Genomic DNA, 27,230 nt, shown 5'->3' on the forward strand with positions numbered 1-27,230 from the left:
TGTATAATAGAACAGAATCATATTTTATTTAGATATATTCTTGTCCAGTATTTTGAAAGTGTTAGCACAGTCTTTCCTAAGCAACTTGGACAACTTTCTAAGATATATGTCATTATAAACTCTCTGCCTAGCAAAGGAGGTACAGGGATTAAGGAAAAAAATAAAACAAGTTAGTTAAGTCAGTATCTGTCCCATTTATTAGAGGAGGGTGGAGAATATGGGGAAACTGGGTCAGTTGCAAAATAGAATCTGCTAATTAATTGATTTATGATCATTAATCTGGCCAAACCTCTTCCCTCATTACCGTCAATCCAGGCAAAATGGGCAAGTTAGAATTTGATTGGATGAAAGCAAGATATGCTCTGGAAGGATTGTACTCCTGTGCACTGTGGGGTAATACTAGTGTATTAACAAAACTGTCACAAGAAGCATGCTTCTTCATTTCAATTTCAGCAGCAAGTGATAGGCATTTATCAAAGGAAATTGAACTGAGGCTGTTGTGGGCAGGATCAGAGAGAAATTAGATTCAGATGATCTCTACCAAGTAGGCTGAAACCCTCTGATAAAAACAAATTATTATTATCTCTACCTTCCCCTGTTCTTTGCAAGTAGAACTAGTTCTTTAAGAGCAGTTCCCTTCTATATGGCTGCTGATCAGGGAAGAAGCTTCTCCCCAGGTCCAGGAGTGAATGTCGACATGTCTATGCCAATCAAATCATTTATTTTCCCTGGCCCCTAATTGGTTTAGAAATAGGTATGTGATAGCATTCTGAATAATAAATATGATTCTGCCAGGAGGCTATAGGTTTCTTTACTTTTATTTATTTATTTTTTTAAAGTCGACAACTTTTATTATAATTCACATATTTTATAGGAAAAAGAAAAAAGAAACAAGGAATGTAGCGAACGGATCAGGGTTGTACCCAAAGCAAAAGGCACCAAAAAAACACTGCAGGTGTGTACACGTGGCTGTATTTACATCGTGCGCAGGATCCCCCACATCAGGCACAGCAACTACACTTGGCCGATGCGCCTTTGCAGATGCAGCCCTGGGCACATTTGGCACAGCCCGCGGGACAGCAGGAGCAGCAGCTCTTCTTGCAGGAGGTGCATCTGCACTCTTGGCATTTGCAGGAGCCGGCGCACGTGCAGGAGCCACCGGCCGCGCAGGAGCAGTTGGGATCCATAGCGAGAAGAAGCGGTGGCTGGAATCCGGGGACAGCGGCCGGAGAACGAGCTGGCACTTCGGGGAGGCGTGGTGCCGGTTTCTTTACTTTTAAATAGAGATAGAGAAAGAGAGACATCTATTTCTATCTCTGGATGAAATTATCTGCACAAGATACTTGGAATTGCCATTAGCCCTCTTAGGGCCATGAAAAAAGCTAACCTAAGAAAACAAATCAACATTGTTAAAGTTGGCAGAAAGAAAAAATAAAAAGAATCTGGGTTCCTTATCATATAGTCAAGCAATGAATAAGTCAAATCCGGAATCACCTAACTTGTTATATAAGATAATAAATCTATTTTGACTTTGGTTCCTTTTACTTGCATCCAAACATTCTTAACCAACTAAAAACTCATTAGCCAGAAAATCTATTATTCATATTCTATCTATTCCGAAGAGACACATCAGGTAGAAACTCACAGAGTCATAGAAGCAAGACTACTCACAAATGTGTCTTTACTCAAGCAAAGGGAAGAATGTTCTGAGGCAATATGTTATTACATTCAAAGTCAGAGCGGACCACTAGTGTTTCCTTCTATAACGTGAAGGCATCTGCATACCACGCTACTTCAATTTATATACTTGTGAGTTAACCAATCAGAATTTAAAATACCAAGATGGGGGTGCCTGGGTGGCTCAGTTGTTAAGCGTCTACCTTCCACTCAGGTCATGATCCCAGGGTCCTGGGATCGAGCCCCGCATTGGGCTCCCTCTCCCACTCCCCCTGCTTGTGTTCCCTCTCTAGCTGTGTCTCTCTCTGTCAAATAAATAAATAAAAGCTTTAAAAAAAATAAAATACCAAGATGGTTTTCACCTAATATCTGATCTACATTTAGGTTGGCTCTATTAAGTGGTTTCCTGCACACTGTATATGATATTCCTTCAGATTGCCCATAACTATCACAAAGGGCTCTGTTGCAAGTAAAAGTCTCAACTGAAATTGGCTAGAAAAATAAAGAGAATTTATTGGCTCACAAAATCCAGTTGCTCTAATTATATCAGTTAGGAGTCTGGTTACTCTCTGATGCTCTATTCTGCCTTCTGAGGGCTTTGGCTTCATCCTCGGGCTCTACTAAACTTCCCCTTCAACCAAACCAGCATCAACATAGCTGTCCACACTCTTGTTTCATGGCAGAAAAATGACTATAGCAGTTCTTAATCTCAAATCCTAACCCCACAGTATCTAGGGGAAAAAAGAAATCTCCTCTTTCTCAGAAGAGTTAAGGAACATCTCACAACTCATTGGCTCTGATTTGTATATACCAATTGTCTAATCAAAAGGAAGGAGTATATCAAAGGGTATAGGCTAATCAGTGCCAACACCTGGAACTGGGGTGGGGTTAATTCTACCTAAATAACTTGGCTGATGAACAATGGGGGACTATCCAAAAAGAAAAAATGTTGTCCTCTTGCTGAGATAAATAGGGAAGAATGGATGCTTGGGAGGCAAAAATAAATATTCATTATACCATGGAGAAATTGGCATGGGTTATTTAAAGAGACCATGCAGGCAAATGAGTGAACTTTTATTTTAATTTATTATTCTTAAGTCCTAATTTTTTTTTAAAGATCTGACTTCTATCTAATGAGTTTAGGGATGTAGGGCAGATTTGATCTATGAGAAACAGACAACACTACAGAAAAATTACATACACCACTGTACAACTCGAGTCCCAAGGCTTATATTTAGCAGGTTGATTATTCATTGAATATTTTTTTATTTTCTCTCAAACATTAAATTCCAACCATCTCTACAACCCCCACAAATCTGTCACTTGTTTTATTTTGAAAGTACTGAGAACATAAGCCACAAAGGAAATTTAAAAGGAAGTTTAAATGTACTTTTGTCTATCATTAAATCTTACGCACAAATCTGCCCTATCCCTTTTTGTTCGTCTCAATACCTCTACTTGGCTGACATCTAGTTCACTGGGGGCAGAAAAGGAGAAGGAATTTAAAATAGAAATATTAGTTTTTAATGCCCACAATTTCCACATAATAAATTTTCTTTTCACATTAAATACTTGCAGAGTGTATTCAGCTATGCCCCATTTAGCACCACATTATACAATTTTTAGCTAATTGTACATTGTTTCCTATATAAGACGACTACTGTATTATGTCATTCATCTTATTGTAAGCTTTCTGCTCTTTTGAACAATGCAGAGTACAAAACAGCAGAGAAATGCAGGAGATGACTCTCATTATCATTACCATACTTTAATAATTTTAATGAGGTAGGGCTTAGTAATTCATAATAAAGATTATGCAATTTTCAATATTGCAATTTTAAAAGTGGTTTAGTATCTGCTCAATTTACCAGTTATTTCAAATATGCATCACATTAAACCTTCAGGTAAAACTTCTAGCTATTCACCAATATCATGATAAAATCATCATCTGATGCATTTATTCAAATTCATTAAGATGCAGTCAACATAGTATATTGCAATGGAACTGTATTTCATTTATTTATCCTTCCATTCATTTATGCATAAAAGCACTCAGGCACATTCTAAGTCAGGTACTATATATACAAAATGTAATAAGATACACATTTTACCTCTAAAGAGTTCACTAAGTTGTCCGTGTGCTCAAGCAATTTATTAACATAGGTGAGTTTCCCAACTTCTCTGTGCCTCAATTTCCTTCTCTGTCTAATGAAGATAATTATAGTACCTACCTTGTGGGCCTGTTGTGACACTGAAATAAGAAAATATACATGAAGCTTTAGCAGCTTCTAGCTCTAGCAACCTAATATGTACTCACTAAATGTTAGCTATTATTGTTAGTATTACATAAGAGAAAAAAATCACAAAAATAATTAGTTCTGTTAATTTGTTCAATATATTCTGAGTGCTCACTGTGTTCTGGCCTATGCAAGGCCCTGAGAATATAGCAATGAAGGAGCTAGATACATTATCTGCCCCCATATGGCATCCAATCTAACTCGGGAATGAGAAAATCAGTAATATTCAAAGGAAGTATATGACATGGAGGAGACAATACTGAATATCTAGTATATCCCACACCTTGTGCCAGAAACCTTAGAGAAATTATCTCATTTTATTATCCTATGAGGTAAAGCTCAAACAATGGCAGTCATACATTTCCTAGAGTAGAACCCAGATCCAAATATAAATTAATTTCTTAAGCTCTATACTATAAAGACCTCCTAAATCACAAAGAGCAATTAGGGTTGTTTGGGAAGTCTTCACCAAGAAAATAAAGAGCTTTGAAAGATACCACTTTGAGAAATAAATTTGAAGTAACTAAGTTAAATTAGTATTTCCCACTGCGTGTTCTGTGGAGCACTATTTATACAAGATATGGATAAAATCAGTTAATGTTGAGAAGATAGCAGCAGAGGTATAGTTTCTTAATCTTGAATCTCATCATAAAATCAAAGCAACTAGGAAAACAAAACCAAAACCCACAGAAAAATCTCTATCAAAACCAAGGGACAAAATAGCCCCATAACACAATATGAGTGTGTGAAAATCACCACCAACTCTAATGCCTACATGGCATCAGAATCCATTATGGGAGGAGAGAGAAGCAACTGATGAACCAGAGAACAGAAAAACCTTAAAATTGTCAAAAGATTCTCAGCAGTGGACCAGGATTCTAAGCTACAGAGGGATTTCACACATGCATAAGTGATTGGAAGGAATCAGTGGTAAAGTCTGAAGGACTAAAGCTACCTGGTACTATCTGTCATAGTTACAAATACTTTCTAACTCATCTGCCAAAGCCCTCCAGGACAAACAGCAGCCAAGGAGAAACTTCTGGAAATTGATTTGAAATTGGACAAAATGCAGGTATTAGAGAATAAAAAAATAGACTATCCAGATAAAAACTGGAATGGGGAAAAGCAAGTATAAGAACATGGTTTAAGAGTTCACAAAATAACAGAAAATGTATTTATAGATCAGGATGTCAAAGACAGCTATTATGACCAATTTTTCTCTTCTTAAAAAAAAAAAAAAAGCCAGGAAAACAAATTTTATTTAAAAAGATCATCAACAGAAAAAAATCGCTGTAAAATAATAAGAATAAAATAAAATAAAAAGAAATCATATTAAAGAAAATAAGGATTAAAATAACATCACTATAATTAAGTCATGCCAGCAAGATCTGCCTAGAAACTGATGAAAAGTGCAACCAATATTCCAATATAGAGGAATATGTAAAGAAAAACAAAGTAAAATATAAAAGTACAATATAAGTGATATATAGGAAACTCATAAATGGGTTTTAAAACTCAATAAAAAACATATTAAAAAAAATCCAGGGCACAAATAAAGGTTAAACCAAAGGGAATATAAGAGCAAATGAATGCATGCACACATGTGCGTGCACACACACACTTGAAGGGAAATAGTGGCTAAAAAATCTTAAGAAAAGCAAAAATATGCAATAAATTTAAAATATTAAATAATTTGAGGAAAACATAAAATATAATAGGAGGAAAGAGAAGACTCAACATATGTACAATTGGTTTTCCAAGGAAGAAAACCCAGGCAATGCATCAAAGCAAGTGTTAAAAAACTCTAAGTCCAGAAAACTTACCTGAAATATACAATGAAATGGCATATTACAAAATATATATCTATGAAACTACATATTAAAACATATGTATCATATATATTTATATCCATATGGGAATATATATATTTATATAAATATAATTAGATTTTTATTTTATGTGAATAAAACATACTCATAGATATGAAAATACATATTTTTGCATATATATGAAACTACATATTGAAAATGATGAATTATGGTATCCGTCATAGTTTCAAATACTTATATTCAAAACAAATTTCTTTAAAGATTTATTTATTTACTTGAGAGAGAAAGTGTGTGTGCACATGGGAGCAGGGGGAGGGGCAGAGGGAAAGAATCTCAAGCAGACTCCCCACTGAGTGCAGAGCCCCACGTGGGGCTCCATCTCACGACCCTGAGATCATGACCTGAGCCAAAATCAAGAGTCAGACACTTACTGACTGAGCCACCCAGGCACCCCCAAAATGTAAATTTCTGATTCTTTATTTGATAAATCTACAACGGTTCAAGAACCGTACAGCTAAAAAGCTAATCTCAAATTTCAAAACAAACCTTCCTTTTAATTCACTTATTATTTTCAGAAAACTGTTACTCTTAAATGTGTAATTGTTCTCATGTCTTTTTAAAATATAAACAAAAAATGCTATTTTTTACTTTTTTAAAAATAAATAAAAGTCAAATGGACTCATTAATTCATGTGTATCTGAATTAGAGAACCTATAAAAAATTCAGTATGTCTCTGGACTATATGCTGATAAAAAAAACATGTAACTAAGTTCTGGTGGCCTTTAAAGTTATAAGTATAAATTAAAGTAAGATTAGGTTCCCACTGTGTCTGATCTGACACTGCACACATAACCCCTGAAACCTACCAATTTTCATATGAGCACCCAAGACACTTAACGTGCAAAACTCTTCAACCGTTTCAAATCATCCTATGCAATGTTACCTAGCGACCCTGACCATTATTTCCCTCACTCTTAACTTCCATGGGAATTATTCTCTCATTTGGCCCAATCCTTCCTACTGGATAAAACTACTTTGAGCTGGTCACACCAACTTTTTGCCTCACACATAAAGTTATGTTTGTCATCTGGCTCACTCCATATCTGGCAACTCTACATAACACCACTGCTTGCCCTCTTCCTTGAACACATGGGACCTTCATCATCATTAGTTCTCTGGGCTGAACCTTCCTTGAGTAGGATCTTCCATTAGGAAGATCTGCCCATGCAGGTCAGCCAACTGGGCAGACTGAATAGCACTCAGCAATGGCCCACACTGCCACATGTTTCCAAAAGATCTAGGAGTGCTACAATGAAGAACTTGTCCACATGCAAAATAGATTATTTTGTGGTTACCCTGCCATTTGCTTTGGCTATTCATTAGCCATGTCCTAATTTTTCTTTTCATTCCTTTCGAGGGATAAATTTAATCTCAGAATTGCTCACTCATACCGAAGACCATGATCTACATATGAAATCCATCAACTACAGAATATGTACCATTCAGCAATATTATTTTCCTTTCACATCAAGTATATATATCAACAAAGACTTTATTTGCACAAAAGTGTTCTGGTCATTTTCTTTTAAATAATGTGATTTAGATCTTGCCGTGCCGAAAGTACAGTAAAAATGTTAAATTTGATTTGCTAAAATGAATGTGTAAACACTGATGAGAAGACCTTAGGATGGTATGAGCTGTGTGCTGACATCATATTTTTTGAAAAAAATAGTCACTTTCATCATTTTATATGGAATAGCTAATAATATAGAACACAGCATATTGATGAGAAGAGCCCAAGATTAAGCCTTTCAATCAACAATTATTTTCAGCAGCTGCTTTAGAAATAGATGCCTGCTTAAGTGATTTGATTAGATGGACAAGTTACCTAATATTGGTTTCCAAAAGCCCAAATTACCAGATGAGCAATCTTCAATAGTAGTTTTTGCTGTTGGTCTGATTCAATTTAAGTGAGATATAATTATCTACATACAATCAAGGTAATTTCCGAAAGTGTTAAGACTTAATCATTACTTTAACCGATTACCTTACTCTGATGTTTTTGAATGAGTACCATCTCTCTCTCTTTTTTTTTTTTTTTTTTTTTTTGTAGAGCCTTTTAACCTGTTTGGAGAACTGTCTGAGTCCAAGGCTGTGTGAGTGATGTGTCAAGTGAAAGAGAGAACTAACAACAAATTACATCTAAAAATGTTTAGAGAAAGTAATTAGTAGCAGAAAGGCAGGAATGGAACCCCAAATCAATTTATCCTGGTCAGTCTGCTATACTCTGTAGGACTATTACATACAAGCCTGAACATGGAGGTATTGTTAAACTCCTATGAATTCAAGAAGTTTAACAATTTTAATTAAAGTTATGTGGTTTGGTTCTGATTCTTTTAGTAATCCTATAGAGAGAGTCTGAGACAAAATTACTGTCAAATGAAGCTCTTTTGTGACTACCTAAAATAATAATGGCTAATACTATTTACTTGTAAGTACTTATTTTGTGTCAGGCACTCTGCTACATAGTTTTTTATATGTGGGTAATGGTTAATGTATGTGCCAATTTGACTGGGCCACAGTGCCCAGAATATTTGGTCACACATTATTCTGGATGTGAAGGTATTTTTCAGATGAAATTTAACATTGAAATCAGTAGACTTCAGGTAAAATGGATTACTCTCCACAGTGTGAGTGGGATTCATCTACTTAGTTGAAGACCTTAAGAGAACCATGACGGGACCTGCCTTGAGCAAGAATGAATTCTGCCAGCAAACTGCAACTCTCCCCTGGAGAGTTAGTCAGACTACCCTGCAGAGTTTGCTCTTGCTCTTGCCAAGCCTCACAGAGTTGCTCTTGCTCTTGCCAAGCCTCACATGAGCCAATTCCTTAAAATGTCTCTCTCTCTCTCCACGACACACACACATCCTGTTGCTTCTGTTTCTCTGGAGAACCCGGACTAATACAATGTGTTATCTTAGATAGTACTCCAACATTATCTATAAGGGAAATACTATTGATGTTCTAGAGTTACCAAGAGACTAACCAAATCAAGATCATAAAGCTTCAGTTTAAATCTGTCCACCTCCAAAGCCTAAGTTTTGGCTGCTATACTATAATGCAAATCAAGAAAGCAAATAAAGTTGCTATACTAGAATGCAAATTAATGCGAAGTAAGCAAATATGTGGACATATGTGTGCATGGGCATGCATATGCATGTGTGTTCACATGTTTTTGAGGGCGTGTGTGTGTGTGTGTGAGAGAGAGAGAGCATGCATGTGTATGTTGGGAGGGTGGTAGCCATAGAGCAATTTAGATGAAGGTAATTTTCCTCTGCATATTTACAGTGTAAACTCCTCCATTTAAAATGATCAGGTATTTCTTAAGTGGTTGCCCTATGTTTTTTAAATTAAATAAGCATTATTAGAAGCTCCATCTCCATATGAGAAAGTCCTGTCTTTTTGGATCTGGAGAGAAATTCTAGGTCACTCTCATGCTAATGAAAAGAAAATTATTTTTAGAGGATATGCAGTTATTTAGGTTTATATCCCATAGAGTAGGACTTAATTTCTAATTCCTTTCGCATACTGCTGGCACGGAGGTGTTCTCCTATCTACCACATTGTCTAATTATGTACTTAAAATTCTTCATATATATGATATGTTTATGTTTGATCTTGATATCTCCCCATGTTTATGTGGCAGACTGTGATTCATGTACTTGTTAGGAAAAGGGAGAATATATTTCCTTGCCATGTCCATTTATTCCCACAAAGTAAACCTGGGCTTGATCCAGAGGTATCAATGAGCTAATATACCTCCCAAAGTGCCCAACTCATGATTAACACAGTCAGGTCACAAAGGTACCACTTAGCAGTTCTGGAAGAAGGCCTAACTTACTGCCAGGCAGCAGTTCAGATGCCCCAGGAATTTGGCTCAACATCATATGCAGTAGCTCTGGGAAGCATGCTAAATCATACTCATCAAGATTTCTGCCAACAGTGGAGGCTGAATGGGTTCCACAATTATTCTAAAGCCTTTCCAGAGATCCTGCCTGTGGTAACAAACACATTCTTATGCTTTAGAATAGAATCAAGAAATGTCAGAGTGGTATGACAATTTAGAGATCACAAATCAGCACCCTAACTTTCCGGACAGAAAGACTCAGTCTCAAAGAAGGGAAGTGACCTGTTCAAGTGTCCCAAGTGGCTGCTAGCACAGTCTATTTCCCCTTCCGCGTTTGATTTTGTGTTATTTGCATTGCCCCACGCTCCCCCAAATAAGTTGTGCTTGCCAGAAAAATTCAGGCTATAATAATTCAATCAAAACTAGAGATTTTTGTCTTTTGTCTAGTCCTTCATTACCTTTCCTGGTAACTTTCCCCAGAAAATCATGAGTTTTGTTTTGGCATTTCAGGATGCTGCAAGCAGCCTTCTCGGAGTGATCCCGAGTTTATCAGTTTTATTAACAGGAGTGGAAACATTCTTTCCTCTGATGTGGGAGGTAGAAAGGCGGCAGCCCCCACAGCAGAGCCTGGAGCCTGGTACCTCCGCCGGCACTTGTTTTCACCTTCCCACGCCCTTGCTACAAACCCTGCTGCCTGTATTTTCCAAACATCAGGGGTTCTGCAATGTTTCTGCCATCAAAGCAAAAACACCAAAACAGGCCAGAAGAGTGAAACTCAGAAGCCTAGAGCAAAGCCGGACGGGCCAAGGGGATGCAGAGGAATCCCAGAGAGACATAGTTCTTGGTGAGGTCAAATGGGCATCTTTTCCTGAGTTTCAGTCTACTTTATACCGTTTATGAGATGAAAATGGAAAAGGTAGCCAGAAGGCACGGTTTCCTCCTGACTAGATATAGTTCTCAGCACTCTACATATTGCATGCCTTGTGGCGCTGTGTATGAGTGTCTATTACTTGTCCTATACTGATGAGGAAACTGAGGCTGGGCACCCAGGCAGCAACTGACAGAATGAGGAGCCTGACTCCAGAGTCCCTGCTCAACAGCCTATATTAAAGAGCAGGAACATTTCATGGGGGTATAAGAATGCTCATCACAGAGGGCGCCTGGGTGGCTCCGTTGTTAAGCGTCTGCCTTCGGCTCAGGTCATGGTCCCAGGGTTCTGGGATCTAGTTCCACATCGGGCTCCCTGCTAGGCAAGAAGCCTGCTTCTCCCTCTCCCACTCCCCCTGCTTGTGTTCCCTCTCTTGCTGTGTCTCTCTCTGTCAAATAAATAAATAAAATCTTTTAAAAAAAAAAAAGAATGCTCATCACAGAAAGCAATGAACTCCCAAATGGTAAGTAAAACCCACCTTATTCCTCATAAGCACTGTAACCGAGGCTTTCCTAATTTTAATTGATAAAACAGGAAACACAGACTTTTAAAATCCTAAAGCCAAAAATAGAAAATTCAATCAATCCAATCAACCAGTTAATTTGATTTATTCACTTTTATAAAAAGTAAACAAAATCTATTCATTTCACTAAAAAAGGAATGCAAGTTTACCTTGAATGATTAATCGGTTCCATCAAAACAGACAATTTGGTGGCTCAGTGTGGGCATTAGCACCCTCTTGGGAAAGCAGCAGCATAGTTGGATACAAACAGCGTGAGCTTTCATCACTTCCATGGTAAAAAGGAGACAGGCCAAAAGGAGGCTAAAATATCAGAGCAAAATCCGTTACATCAGTAAGATAGTACATTAAAAGCTGGGGTAATAAATAAAAGAAAAAAAAATCAGACAGCAGAAACTGGCATGGACAAGAGTCTTGAGAGCATTTCTCTGAATAGGCAGGAATCTTGCAGTTTGAACTTGAAGGACCTACAGATGAAATTAACAGAAGTGAAATTTGGAAGGTCACCAGTGTGTAAATGAGATCTGTAGTCATAGTGCAAACTGAAATGACACCAAGCAGGATTGCCATTAGTTATGTAAATGTGGATGTCTATACTGACAGCCTGATTGATGTAGGTTCAAAAGGGTAAACAAGAATCAATTCAAATGTTGCCAGCTCAGAAACAATACCAGGTCATGGTGCAGGTAACAAGGAGTCTGGGACAAAGATGAATTATCTGGTAAGAAATTGAACTCAAGAAATCCTGGTTTTGCATGTCAGGCAACTTCATCAGGAAATTAAGTTCCAGCAAGCAATAGTCAAAACATGGTATTATGTGGGGCACCTGGGTGGCTCAGTCGGTTAAGTGTCTGACTTAGCTCAGGTCCTGATCTCAGGGTCCTGAGATTGAACCCTGCATTAGGCTCCCTGCTCTGCAGGGAGTCTGCTTCTCCCTCTGTGCCTCCCCCTGCTTGTGTTCTCTCTCCCTCTCTCTCTCTAATAAATAAATAAAATCTTAAAAAAAAAAAAATCCATGGTATTATGGTGGTCATTGTGAGAGCAAATGAATATAACCTCTAACCTGAAATAAGGAATAACAATCTAGTATCAAGCTAAGTCTTCCAGTTTAAAATGGCTACCAATCCCTGATGTAGGCCTTCTCGACTTCTGAGCAAAATATCAGTAAAAACATAAAAAAATTCACAGGACAAGAAAACTGAGCTTCTCAAGGGAAGAATATTGTGAAGAAATTTAGGTCCAGCTAGGCAGTGAGCAGGGAGAAGGGCAATTTAAACACCATTTTCTTATATGCCCCACAGCTCTCCCTGGTCCTAAACATAGAAAAATAAACCACAACATGGAGCCTGTTCAAAACACATATCAATACCCAAGAAAAAGAATGTTGCCTGTGACAGAATGCAAAAAACTGGCCACAATCCATGACTCCTCTCTGCATCCATGCCCTTCACAATTTGCCTTCCTGCCATGAAAAGGTGGAGTCTCCTGTCCCTCCCCTTGAATCTCAGCTGGCCTTGTGACTTGCTCTGATTTTTGTTATGCAGTGGAAGCAAAGCCAGATGTGCCAGTTCCAAGACAAAGACTCAAGAGTCCTTACACACTTCTTTTGTCTCCTGGAGACGCATTGCTGCCATGTGAACAAGCCCAAGGAAGACAGAGGGCGGCAAGGGACCAAGTGTGCAGAGATGAGTCGTCCCCCATGAGACCGTGCGAGACCAGCCAGCCCCCCCTTGACCTGGTGCTGGCTGAAATCTAATGATTGAGCTCAGCCAGGCAAGATGATTACTCATCTTGAGCCCAGCTCAAATTTCTGACCTGCAAAATAGAAAGCTTAATAAATATGGCTTCAAGCCACTAAATTTTGGGGTGGTCTGTTTTACAGACTATTTGATATATGACCCTAAAGATTCCTTATTAGAAGTATAGAACTCTAATAAGGATTTATTATTAGACTCAGAACCTAACATTAGCATATGTTTGGCAGGGTATTTTAAATATGATACATCCACTTGTAAGTTGGGAGGAATGATGTCTTTATATTCTTTGCATTAAAACCACTCTATTTCTCTTAGTAGGTATTTGTGTTCAGATGTCATGGAAGCCGTTTCTCCTTACAAAGAAAGTATGGGATAAGATGGCAAGATGAGGCTAAAAAAAAAAAAAAAAAAGGCAAGAAAATTGAAATTTCAATAGTAAAGTATGTATTGGACGCTAAATAAAACGGAACTGACGTTTAGAAAATGGATTCGATAAAACGAAAGGCAAAATTGAGACATTTTACCAGAATGCAGAGGACAAGAACCAGAAAGAAAACAAAAAATATTGAAGTATGGAGAATTTGTATAAAATTTCCAAAGCTATGATAACTAAAACTCTGAAAATAGAATAGGAAAAGACAAAGAGACCAATAGCATACAACAGAGGGTCAAGACCACCCAGCCTACTTTCCCATACATGAATAAACACTTGAACTTGACAGAGCTGGCTTTGCTAATCAGTGGATACGGTTAGATATTTTACGTTTAAAGACAAACATATGATAAAATTTTAACAAAAGGAAAATGTTATACACAAAATTCAGGAACTCACTGAAGTTTTAAAGGTAATGGCAAAGTTTTATTTCATAAACTGGATGCTAAGTGCAAAAGTGTTTAATGAATTGTTATTGTTATTTTATATGTGTATTTTACCATTATCCTATTTACCTGAGCAATATTTAATGAGCCATCTTTTAAAAAAGATATTCTAGAATAAAAAAAAATGAAATATCAAGTATATGTTTAGATTTTTTTCAAACTTCTGCTTCTAAAATTTTAGCTCTTTCAAAAGGTCTATAAACCCACAAAAAATTAGATATTGATAAATGTGTAAGCTCTTATACTGGCCTGAAGTTAGATACATCTCTTTTGTTTTAATGTTTATAATATATCCTAGCCCTTAGAAACAGGTCTTAGCACACTATAGCACATTTAATAATACTACTGTATCTTTATCAGTGTGCCCAACCTACAGTCCAGCACATATGAATTAGATCAGAGTGACAGGAATTTAGTGTAAGTGACAAAGTCTAGGGTCAGAGGAAGGAGAATTCAATTATCAAAATAAACACAACCATGGAAACTCCTACTATTTATGGAATACTTTTTATGGATTTGATACTGTGCCCAGTTTGAATTGCTCAACTAAGCAACACTTTTTCCCAAGTGATGCTTAGGCAAAGCTTACGCCTTCTTGAGTGGGACATCAGCTTTCCTGGTAGTTTTGAACAGAAACATAATGTTATCCATGTATTTATCAGCCAGTGTGTGGCAATAGCAGGTGTTTTGGAAGGAAGGGGAAATCCTTTGAGGTTGTGTGGTAGAGCCTCTCCAGACAACAGTTGCCTTGTCTGATGACAACTGCCATTAAAGTTTAACAAACCAGAAAACAGGCATGTATAATGAACAAGGTACAGGCAAGACCCTGATGACCTGGTTATCCAGCCACAGGATCATCCCTTATTAGAAAGCATCCTTGCCTTCCTCCTCCTAGAGTTTGATATTCTAGGAATACTAAACTGGTTATCATTCTAATTCCACATCCTGTAGTGTTTCCTACCCTTGTGCCTTTGGCCACGCTGCTTCCTCACCCTTGCACATCTTTCCGTCTTCCACCAGTCACAGACCTACCCCATTTGCTCCTCCATGGGTAAATCTACTGATTATTTAAGGCTCAGCCTAAATGCCCTCTTCTCTGAGACTCTTCCCACTGTCCTGGTATTCTCAAAGCATTCTCAGAGTTCTCTGGGTGGTTCTATTTCCAGACAATGACCACATGTATTGAAAAGATCTATTCACTTACCTGTTCCTCTCTTAAAGGAGAAATGCTGATAAATAAAATAATACAGAAGCAAATAAAGTAAAAATAGGAAAGTTTATCACTTTCAATTTTACTAATTACATTCATGAAATAATGTGTAACAACATTAAAATCCTCTTGAAGTGTAATGTAATTTAAAAAAAGCAACAATACTTGTGCAGTGGAGAGGTACTGTTTGTAAGATCCTTGACATGGAAGCCATAACGTCAGTATGTGTTTTACTTCCTGGCACTGTCTGACTCATTAACTCATTTAGAAACAACGACAACAAAACATTCTTATAAGAATGCTTGAATGAAATTAATGTTATACTTCCCAACCAAAGAAGTTTGGGTTAAAGTAAAAAGTGAAGATTTATATAATCTTTTGAGGGGTGCCTGGCTGGCTCAGTCAGTGGAGCGTGCAACTCTTGATCTCGGAGTTGCGGGTTTGAGTCCCATCTTGGGTATAGAGATTCCTTAAAATAAATTTTTAAAAAAAAAATAATACAAATCTTTTGAGTTAAAAATTACCTATTCTTTTTGAAATGTAATTGTTAGGCTCATTATTTTTACCTTGCTATTTATTTTATTAATAGACTTTAGTTTTTTTCACATAAATCACTCACACTTGTTAGCTATCTATTCCTTAGGAAAGCATAAACCTTTTTTATCAATGCATACACTAGTTCTGTTTGTCAGTTTAAAAAGTGCACCCAGTTAGTATCCTAGAAACAGCTTTAGTCTGCTGATGCACAGATGGCGAATCTTCAGCATGTACTTATTTCATATATACCATGATATCTTACAGTGCTTTATGATTTACAATTACCTACATATACATTATCTCGTTTGAGCCTCATAGCAATTCTACATGGAAAGTATTCATATTTTCCCCACTTTGCAGATGGGGAAATGAAAGCAAGTAGCAGCTGTGGACTCCAACTCAAGACTTCTCACTCTGATTCCAATAGTATTTCTATTATGCTACAGCTATACCTCGACCAACCTTAATAATATATGTAATAAACTCATTTACAGTACATATCATAATCCAGGATTTTAAGTACACACACAAAATTCATGGCTTGTGATTGCTATTCATTCATATACAGTAGTAACTTCCACACATTCGACGAACATGTACAAAATCACTGAAGACATGAAACAAATTCATGTCTGGGGAAGGTTGAAGAAAATCAACAAAAACAATAAGACACAGAATTTTAACCAACAATTTATCTTTCAACTGTTTGATTATTTTCAATAACCCAGAAGCTATACTAGTATTTACCTACTTATTAAATTTCACTTTTAAAAAAGCACTAGAATAATTTAGCTTGTTTGATTTTAGTTTATTTACTAATAAATTCATTTAGCAGGTTAAACCATATGGAATTGCCAGCATTCAGATATTTTTGACCTAGAAAAACAGTTAATTTCAGATGGTTCAATTTAATGTTTGTATAAAGTAGGCTAGAACAGCAATATTTTCTGTCTCTCCAGTCAGCAAACAGATGACATCAAATTTGATGAGATGCCATCCAGCCTAAGACAGACTGGCAATTTCCTGAAATAGTCAGCATTTTAGTATGAGTAATAAATCTCATATTTAGCATTACTTAATGCACTTTTAAGGAAAATCTTTGAGCTTTTTTGGCATGGCTCACCTCTATGTACCACCATAGGAACATGGGTATCATGACAGAGATAGAACCACAAGGGTATCAAATCTGTTACAAAAGTAGCAATATTTGGGGACTATTTCAAATTATATTAGTCAATAGCAGTTGACTCGGTAAATCAACTGTTTTCAGCTTTTTGTGTATTTTATAATGTCTTCAAAGAATATAAAAAACACTTAAGGAAATTCTGTTTGGGTCCATCGGGTTGAGATCTAGGCATGCACTTTTACAAACTCCTTAAATTATTCTGATACATGCCATAGGTTAGAAGCCACTGCAATAAATGCCAATTGAATAAGACAAATGTTGAAAATAATTCATTCACATGGGCACCCCCAGTCTGCTATTGTCTGTAAATATAATTTATAAGGAAAGCTGAAGAGCAACCTGTCAGCACATATCGGAGGATCTGTGTTAGAGGGCAATATTCAGATGAAAGCAGAAAATACCAGTGTATTACAAAGCTATTTTTACATATTCAGATTTGTAGTATTCTAAGCCAGAAACTGCAGTAAGGAGACAAGAAAGCACTCCCTGCCACTCACTTCCATTCAGAATGGACCGTCTGAAATATAACCTAGTCTATATCTCTGCTGAGGTCAATGAGACTTTATCATCCTTCTTGAATTATTTATTTACAGTTGGATCTGTTATTTTTCCCCTGTAATAAAATCATTCAGAATGCTCAAAAAAAAAAAAAAAAAAGGACGGCCCTTGCAGCATGGCCGCCCGCGCCGCTGGCGCCGCTGGCGCCGCTGCCGCCTTAGCGTTCCTGAGTCAGGAGAGCCGAGCCCAGGCCGGAGGGATCGGGGGTCTGCGGGTCCCGGCTCTGGTCACTATGGACAGTTTTTTCTTCGGCTGTGAGCTCTCCGGCCACACCCGCTCTTTCACCTTCAAGGTAGAAAAAGAGGATGATTCAGAGCATGTGCTGGCTTTGACCATGCTCTGCCTCACTGAGGGGGCCAAAGATGAGTGTAATGGGGTAGAAGTCATGGCCAGGAATCATGACCACCGGAGACTGCAGTCCCTGTAGCGAACCTCAAGTTGTCCTGCCAACCCATGCTCAGTTTGGATGACTTCCAGCTCCAGCCACCTGTAACCTTCCGCCTGAAGTCAGGTTCTGGCCCTGTGCGGATCACTGGGAGGCTCCAGATTGTTACTATAAGCAATGATGTTTCTGAGCAAGAAGAGAGTGAAGAAGAAGGTAGTGAGCAGGAGGAAGCTGAGTGGTGCCCCATCCTGCCTGCCAAGAGGCAGGGGATAGGCCCTAGCCTCCTTGGTCACCTGGCTACATGTGCCATGCACCATGTTCCTGTACAAGCTTCAAGAACTTTAAATGTGTCTTCTCTGTTGAAGAGGATGGGTGGGTGGGTGGGGTCTTGGGCTGGTGTTAGGAGAGAGGGTGGTCCTATCCCTCATAGAGCCCTGGTATTTTTCTAATCTTATGCCCTACCTGGGACTTCCCTTTTCTCCAGGATTGGGAGGAACTCTGAACTTCTGTCCTCACCCTCTCTCCCCACTTGCCTATGAGATTGGAGATCAGCATCTGAAGCTCAGGACTGCACATTTTTAATACTTTTTACATTTTTGGAGAAAGGTTGAAATAAAGTGATATGGAGTTTTTTGCAAAAAAAACTGGGGCTCACCTTTGGTCCGGTGGTTCTGCAGCTGCTGTTCGCCCCTCTGCAGCAGACGCCCAGGATTCAGATAATCATGCAGCTGCTTCCTGGAGATCTGAGCCCACAGCTGGGGACCCCTGCACTGCCCCCCCCCACAGAAGTCTGCATCACTCTGTTCTGGGGTCACACAGAGTCAGGAGGAGCGGCTCAAGGCAAAAGGAATGGTGGGACCTCTGGCTCTAGGTAGGAAGGATTCATGTGTCACTGCAGGGACTGGGAGAGACCCTCCCTCCCCCTCCCCCCCGCACCCGCTCCCCTAGCCAGCAGCTAGAGGCCACACCCCCAGGTGGAGGTCAGTGCTTCTCTCCCCTTTGGCCACCCTTCAGCATTGCTCCTCAGGAGCCTGGGTTCCTGGCAGTGTTTCTCCTACCACAGCATGGCTGTGTGTCCGTTTTGCCTCCTGGCCTGAAGAAGTAGCCTCCTTCATTTCTCCACCTACGACAGCTACTCCAAATAGCGGTATCCAGCTCACAGTGGACGGGGGCACTGAGGGTCATGTCCCCAGCTGCTCCAGCCAGACGCAAGGGAGAAGCACCCAGGGAAGGAATGCACTGCCAACTCCAAGGCAGCATGGGCCACAGCAGCTCATTTCCTCCAGAGCTCCCACACTTGCTCTTCCTGACACATCCCAACTCAAGCCTTCAGCCCCTACAACCAACTACCACAAACTCGGTGGCTTAAAGCAATACAATCAATCGCCGCCGGGGCCTGGGCATTGGGACAGGAGCGACCCACGTACCCAGCCGCGCTAGCTTGAGCCTCCACCGCCTCAATCCGATTGTGAATGTCGGAAAGCAGAGGGTCCCTTTGATGACTCTGAGGACAGCGGGAACTTTGGGAGACCCTGGCTCTCTGGATGAGACCGCCTATGAAAGACCGGCAAAGAAGACACTGGACTCCTTAGCAGAGTTTTTTGAAGACATCGCATACAAACCTTACCCATTCAAAGACTATGATGTCTCGTTTGGGAGTGGTGTTTTAACAGTTAAACTAGGTGGAGATCTAGGAACCTACGTGATCAACAAGCAGACCCCAAACAAGCAAATCTGGGTATCTTCACTCTCCAGTGGGCCCCAGGGCTGCGACTGGACTGGGAAGAATGGGTGTACTCCCACTCCCTCCATGGGCGCTGGCCACGGGGCTGACTAAAGCCTTAAAAGCCAAATTGCACTTACTTCTCTGGCCTATTCTGGAAAAGGCACTTGATGCCCCGCCCAATTCCAAAGACAATAAAAGCTATAAAGCCAAGACCACAACTTCGTTCTGCAGCTGAGTATCTGGTTTTTTCCATTCCCACTTTTGAGGACAATTGCATGGTGTGTAAGGACTCTGTGAGAAATGCTTTGCTTCCCACCCTCCCCCAAGTTCGGATTTTTAATTTTCATGGTTTTTTTGGATTTATTGTCTCATTTCCTCCCTCACAGGATATCCCTTCTCTTTTATAATGCCCATATACTCATACCTTTCTGTATAACCTTACAACAAAGAAAAAGAAGAAGGAAAAATTCCAGGAGAAATGACTTGATTTCACTATTTGTTCTTTGAGGGACTTAACTGCATAAAACCACAATGAAAAGTGCCTGGCTGACCTCCCCTTTCTGTTCCCAAATAAAACTTATTAACGAGTTGCCTATAAATGTTAATCATCATCATCATCATCATCATCATCTATGCACATGGAGGAAGCTACTACAAGGCTTAGAAGACATACAATATGGTATGGTAAAACCTAATTATTGGGGTTAACACATGTCCTGGTTGGCCTGGGACAGTTCCAGGGTAACCTGTTGCCCTGTGTAAGTATGAATCGTATCCGGTTTGACTTTCAAAAGTGTCCTGATTTGGACAATAAATTATTTGCTCTCTTTACCTAGTACATTTTTCATTACACAGTATATTTATACATAAACAACGTAAACTTTTGACCACAAGTAATGAAACTCAACTCAGACTAGCTTAGGAAGAAAAGGGGAATTTAATTGGCTTATGTTAACTAAAACTTCCAAAAATAACTGGCTTCAGGAGTTATATCTTAGAGACCTGTGTCCTTTTCTGTTGGTCAGTTAATCTAGCTTCAGTGTGATAACCTTTTGCCGCACCCTACCAACCTTGCAACACCAGTGAGAAATGCCATCATGTTAAAGGTCTATTTTTTTTTTAAGATTTTTATTTATTTACTTGAGAGAGAGAGAAAGAAAGAGAGGGCACAAGCAGGCAGAGGGTCAGAGGAAGAGAAACAGACTCACTGCTGAGCAGGAAGCCCAACGTGGGGCTCAATCCCAGGACTCTGGAATCAAGACTTGAGCCAAAGGCAGACACTTAATGGACTGAGCCACCCAGGTACCCCGTCATCATGTTAAAGGTCTAGCAGAAGATTCTCAAAGAGGAGCCTGAATTTAGCCACGTGCCCATTTCTAAACACACCATTAGGTTCAGGAGGATATTGTATTTTTAGACTTCAAGCCTGGATTCTATGTCCGCCCCTGTGTTTGGGGCAGATTTTATGAAGTTAAAGCCTTAGCTTTGCTGAAACATATGGAATAGCTTCCTCAGAGGAAAATCTGTTCTGTTATCAGAGAACTGGAGAAGGGGAAACTAAATAAAACAGATGTTCATTACCCACAGGGACAATTCTTTGACTAAATATTTCAGAAGACGCATGAGATGCTCTGCTTTTACTACTGCAACATAGCATTTGTCTTCCAGCTCAGCAATAGGCCCTCTATTTGTTAAAAATTCATTATATTCATAACAACAGAATAGAGAAGGAAGAAATAGGACTTCAACCGTTTAAACAGTGCTTTCCTACAATAAAGCTTACTTTGGTTCACAGTATCTTAAGGGGCTACAGCTTATAATTGTTAGGAACCAAAAGTGCACGGAAAAGATGAACCAAAATTCTAACATACAGAATCAATGCAAATTATGTTTTAACAGGTTCTATTGCAAATGAGCCTCCCCCCAACACACACTTTTTCTTCCTGAGTACTATTCATAGTACGGCAGGGGTATGTGGCTAAGGTACATGTAGAATGTTGGCCAGTGTAGTATGAAGTGGTCATGTGTATGTCCAGTGGCCCCACTTCCCCTTTCCATTTTGCATTGCCTCTGTTTTGTGGTTGCCCTGCCTGCAGAAGGAGAAATCAATCCGACACCCAAAATCAATTCAAATATCAAGACTAATGACATCATGTATCACCAGGAGGTATAAAAAAGTTTATTACTCACATAATGGGAATTTTTTTTTTTTTTAAGTAGAGCAGGGTGGGCACCCAAGCTGGCTGAGAGCAGCTCGAGAAAAGGGAGAGTCAAGTGGTTTTGATATTTATTGTGGTTAAGAGGTATTGTGCCCAGATGTTTGTATGATTTGATTCTGCTTTTATACTGACTTGCTCAGATGTGGGGCAAAGGGAAAGGTGGAGGGTGGTGCCTCAAAGCTGTCAGTGGTCAAACGTCAAAACTGGAGGCAGCAGACTCATTACAGCCTCATGTCAGAATCCCAGCTCTGCCATTTACTAGCTGCATGGTCTTAAGTGACTTCAGTTTTCGAGGTTCACTTCTATTTTAAGTGAAGACCATCATACTTACCTTATACAGTCCTTGTAAGGATTGAATAAGTAACAGTAGAGGCTTAAGACTGTGCCTGACTCATAGTAAAAATGTAGCAAATATTATTTTCCCTTCTTCCTGTGCACCTTTAATCTTCTTTATGCTCTAGGCAGTATGGTCTAAGCAGGCCATTCTTGATCTTCTTTCCACAGGAAATAAATAAATACATTCAGTCATAAAGATATATAATATGTAATAAATATATATATGTATATACACAAATATACATATAATCAAAAGTATGTTTGTTTATAAGAAGAGAATGCCAAGGAACACCTGGGTGGCTCAGTTGGTTAAGCATCTGCCTTTGGCTCAGGTCATGATCCCAGGGTCCTGGGATCAAGCCCCACATCAGGCTCTTTGCTCAGTGGAGAGTCCACTTCTCCCTCTGCTCTTTCTTTTTCTCTTTCTTTCTGTCCCTCAAATAAATAAATAAAATCTTAAAAAAAGACGAAGAAGAAGAAGAAGAAGAAAATGCCAAGGTAAAAGTAAAGATTAACCCAAGATGATGAATGGCTAAAAGAGGGAATTTAAACCAACCAAAAGGCCACAAAGGACAAGCTGGTAGCAATGGCTTCATTTCAACCTCCGTAGACATCGGCCTCCTTCATATATGTTAAGTGGACCATATCACATCCAGAATGATGTCAAGGCAGATATTTCTTTCTGTGAAGAAGCTAATAGATGGAGGTAGGAGGTATGCTCCAAGAATGTAACTAAGTTGGCCTTAATCTTTCCCCCAGATTGACCAAACTTTAGACAGGCTTCTTCCTACCTCTATGCCCCTGACTTCCCTTTCTTTACAGCACTTACTTTGGAAAACTCATGAATTCCTTTTCTACTCCTTTGAAATGTATATAAATAGTCTCCAAGTTCTTGTCAGTGTTACAACCCCAGAAATGTCTTTCTCAAGAATGTGTAAACCATCTCTTTAAAATATAATCATCAATGAAGAAAGCACTCCTATCTCCCAGTTTCCATAAGAGGGTGAGACCCTTGCTCTAACTGGTGAAACTACTCTCTGTCATGAAGATACAAGAAAGTTTAGTTTTCCTGTGGGAAAGGACAGTTAACAAACACAGATGGCCTATGACCCCCTCCATCTCAGCTCCTACAAACTCTCTAGCACTTTGTTTCAGTGGAGCTGAGCTCCTGTGGGTTCTAGCCTCTCTCTCCTATTGCAACAGTTGTGAATAAAGTCTTCTTTATCTGTTTATCTTTGTCAGCAAGCCATTTTGCTTTAACAGTTACCTTCTTTGTAGATCCAATCTTATCATGTTTTACTGTGCAGAAAATGCTTTCATGCATGAGCTGTTGGCTTTCTTTTCCTTTCTCTCTCTTCATCTCTGTGGGTTTGGGAGCATACATCTGTGCTGTGCATTTCCTGAGGGAAGGGGAAATTCCATTTTCAGGCAATAGGTACGCTCTAAATGACACTTGAATCTAAATTGTTCAAGCTTTCCTCGGTGACTTCCTGCATGAGACTCTCATGCACTGTAGACAATGAGTTTTCCCTCTTAGAGGTCAAAAGTTGCAGTGTTATTTACTTAAGTGTGAAGAGAAGAGTGTTGTGTTCTATGTGTACTAACTCCTCAGGGAGGGTGGATGGTAGCACTCCTCAGATACAGGGAAGGACTGGAATCTTCCCAGATGGCTCACTGAATGTCAATGCATCTGTTACAGCTGAAATTCCAGTCAGGGACAATAGTTCCCTGGGAGAAGCACCCCATTCCTTGTTTATTTTGACCTGCTGTTGTCATGGCAGTGTGGACATGATGATAGGTAAGCCTAAGCAAGAGGACCCAGAGTCTGGGAAAATGATGACAGGGGAAGGAAAAAATACAGAGTGATGATAATGAGAATAACAGTTGGCTCACTTAAAAGACAGTTAAAATATTATAAGATGCAATTTATTCCCAATAAAGTTACCTCTATTTACACTGTGGTTTTGTATATTTTACAGCATAGTTATACTTCCGTTCTCTGAAAATCTATACTGCAATTTGGATTTATAGAGCATTTTATATCTACTCATCAACTGAATCCTATTCTCAGAGTTTCAAAATAATAGCATACCTATAAGGAGATTAATAAGAGTATCAAAAATAGTTATGGCTCTAAATTATCAGACCCTTTAAAATCTAGGTTAGGGTGCCTGGGTGGCTCAGTTGGTTAAGCGACTGCCTTCGGCTCAGGTCATGATCCTGGAGTCCTGGGATCAAGTCCCACCATCGAGCTCCCTGCTCGGCAGGGAGTCTGCTTCTCCCTCTGACCCTCCCTCCTCTCATGTGCTCTGTCTCTCTCTCTCATTCTCTCTCTCAAATAAATAAATAAATAAAATCTTAAAAAAAAAAAGAAAGAAACCATATTTAAGAAATAAATAAATAAATAAATAAAATAAAATCTAGGTTAGGTAATCCAGGTTACCAGGTATATCATACACTATTGTATGGGGCAAAAGGAAATAATAGGAATGAGGAGAGCTAGGCTAATGCCTCCTCCACCCCAAAGAGCAGAGGAATGCCAGAAAGAAAAACTGAAGGAGGATGTTTTCAATAATACCAAGGAATAGAGCTCTACAGTAGAAACTGCTTCAGAAAGATAAGAGCAATAAGAGAGAGAGGTCTCTCCAAAAACAAGGGGAAACATCCGAGTTCAAAACATGTCTTCTCAATAATAAAGGATATGGCACCTGGGTAGCTCAGTTAGTTGGTTACATATCCGACTTTTGGTTTTGGCTCAGGTCATGAACTCAGGGTCATGAGATGGAGCCCCATGTCGGGGCTCTGTACTGGGTGTGGAGCCTGGGTGTGGAGATTCTCTTTCTCCCTCTCACTCTGCCTCTACCCCTTCCACCGCCCCTCTCCAAAAACAAACAAACAAACACAAATCATGTTCATTTAAAATAGCTGAGCAAATACTAATTGAAAACATTTGTTTATTCAATTTCAATTTTTAAGGCATTTTCCTTTAAAAGTTTCTTTTAATTTTTTGTCATTTATATTTTAATACATGTTAGGTTAACTTATTTTTCTCATCTTAAATGAATGTTTAAGTGATTTTTAAATCATTTTTATATAAATTATACTAGGTCATTTTTTAGGCTAAAAGATATTGAGACATAAAACCATCTATTCCTACATACAGCTTGGACAATGAGGAACAAAACCACCTCCTCCCACAGAGCTAACTGTCTACATTAACATGAGTTTATTATTCCCAAGTCCTCGTTAGCATAAATCACTATTCTATAAGTCTTTGCCCAGGCAAATCACTTGGTTGCTAATTACAGAAACTTCCTGAAATATCCATCAACTCTCCAAGAGAATGCATTAATAGACAGTTATGCCCTAAGAATCTTCTGAAACTCTTGCTTTTAAATCCTTGCCTTGAAGTTCCTACCAATTCTAAATTGTTATATCATGTCATATCATGTTAGAACTTACTCAGTTTTAATAAAGCCTTCTTCATCCCCCCAACACTAACATTGAAAGACACACCTTAGTTTCTAACAGTGAATTCCAACCCTTCATTCTCCCCTCTGAGACACTACCAAAGCTTTGGAAGTTTTATTTTCTCTTACCAAGAAAAACAATAAACTCAATTTTGCCTTATTAACAGGTCATGATCATTCATAAGATGACATTCAATAATGTCTCTGCTTCAGTGACTAGAATTCCCATGCTATTAATGACAACTTGAGCTCCAAAGCAGAGACAAACTGCAACTCAAGGGATCAGGTTCCATCTGGCCAGCAGGTTGCCATCCAAAGGAGACATAAGTAGTGTTTCAGTCTAGCGGCTGTTTTTCTCTCCCTGATGTATTCTTTCTTCCTCCCTTCTTCTCATAACAGAACACTTTTTCTTGTGGGAAACCCATCCCATTGAGTTTGGCTGAGACTCTCCCCTCTCTCATTACTGACTACTGCATGTGTGGCCCATGATGCCAACCTGGCTAATCAGAGCACTGTAAGTCACAACAAATAGCACATGACCCAAAGGGACTCAATCAAAGGCTCTCCCGTGACTATCTATTTTGGAAAAGGGATGTTGTCTTTTCTGGAATCTCAAGTCACATGACTGATTTACATTTGGGGTTTCCAGGAGCCATCTTTCCTACCATATGGTGAGACCTTATTGAGAAGGAAACCAACACAAAGATAAGACCCGAAGGAAAAAATAAACATGACCTCTGACAACTTGCAAACTCATGAACCTAGTAATTACCAAAACATTGCCCTTGAATGTCTGTGTGAGATGACTTCACCATTTAAAATCCCTATTAAAATGTCAATAAATTCTTTTAGTTCAACTTAATGAGGATGGGCTTCTGACATTTGTAATCAAAGTTCCTTCTGTGATGGAAAGAAGAACAACACTATATTGTATATTTTGTTTGTCCCACTGAGACAAAATGTATAATCCCAGACCAGGGCTATCCATGTTGCCCTATAAAGTTAATACAAGTTGATCTGTGAGCACCTCCACGTGTTTCTGCTAAGTCTGGCCTGGCTTCGATCACATCTGAGACTCCTTGGGCTTGAGCATCAGTTGAGAGTCTAATGAAAATGTTCCTGTTATTATGAGCAGGAAAACCTCTTCTTATATCTTGCCACTGAGAGCTTTATCCACAGCTCACTGATATGTATGCTTGGTGGTTGTCTCCTTTGTGTATCTGGTAGGTATTTTTTGATACTCTGGTAGGCATTTGTGCTCCTCACTTTGTCTAAGAACACCAGACACAATATGCTGAAGAAATACATTTTGCTTTTCTTTCCTCTGCCATACTCAAATAACTGTATATGCTCTAAACTAGGATGTCCACAGGCCTTGGCATAAAATAAAAAGGAATAGCTGGAAAATTATAAGGCAGACAGTGACATTTAGTTTTAGGGAAAGAAAAGCTAATTTTGACTAAATTCTGAGATCTGAAAAAAGGAAAATACTTATTCTGGATGGCAAATACATTTCACCCAATTTTGATTATGCATATTACTTTAAGTATTCCCCTTAATGATAACTTATTTAATTGGCAGATAGTAGTTATTGTCAAATATGGTTGCCTTTACTTCTCTTCAAATCTCCATAAAGTACAGTATATCAGCATAAGCTAGGTTATGATGTGATAAGAAATATCACTGAATTTCAGTAGCATACAACAAAGGTTTATTCTTTATTGAAACCTATTTCCTTCTTGGGGCATCTTAATTCTGGAACTGATACTGACAGAGCAGTCTCTAGGTGGAACATTACTGGTTATTGTGG

At 38.9% G+C, this 27,230-nt stretch overlaps 3 pseudogenes across 1 annotated transcript; 2 read left to right on the forward strand and 1 right to left on the reverse strand.

Moving 5' to 3' along the window:
* Positions 1–1,001: 1,001 nt before the first annotated feature.
* LOC114215368 (metallothionein-2 pseudogene) lies at positions 1,002–1,187 on the reverse strand (annotated as a pseudogene).
* A 16,212-nt stretch (positions 1,188–17,399) lies between these two features.
* On the forward strand, positions 17,400–18,307 carry LOC114215162 (nucleoplasmin-3 pseudogene; annotated as a pseudogene). Its single transcript, XR_015766600.1, has 2 exons — positions 17,400–17,957; positions 18,154–18,307. The product of XR_015766600.1 is annotated as a nucleoplasmin-3 pseudogene (transcript).
* An 84-nt stretch (positions 18,308–18,391) lies between these two features.
* LOC114215161 (frataxin, mitochondrial pseudogene) lies at positions 18,392–19,563 on the forward strand (annotated as a pseudogene).
* The last annotated feature ends 7,667 nt before the right edge of the window (positions 19,564–27,230 follow it).

The sequence above is a fragment of the Eumetopias jubatus genome, unplaced genomic scaffold (assembly GCF_037043125.1).
Source record: "Eumetopias jubatus isolate StellerSeaLion01/CBP00866 unplaced genomic scaffold, mEumJub1_p1.0 scaffold_13, whole genome shotgun sequence".
Lineage (NCBI taxonomy): Eukaryota > Metazoa > Chordata > Mammalia > Carnivora > Otariidae > Eumetopias > Eumetopias jubatus.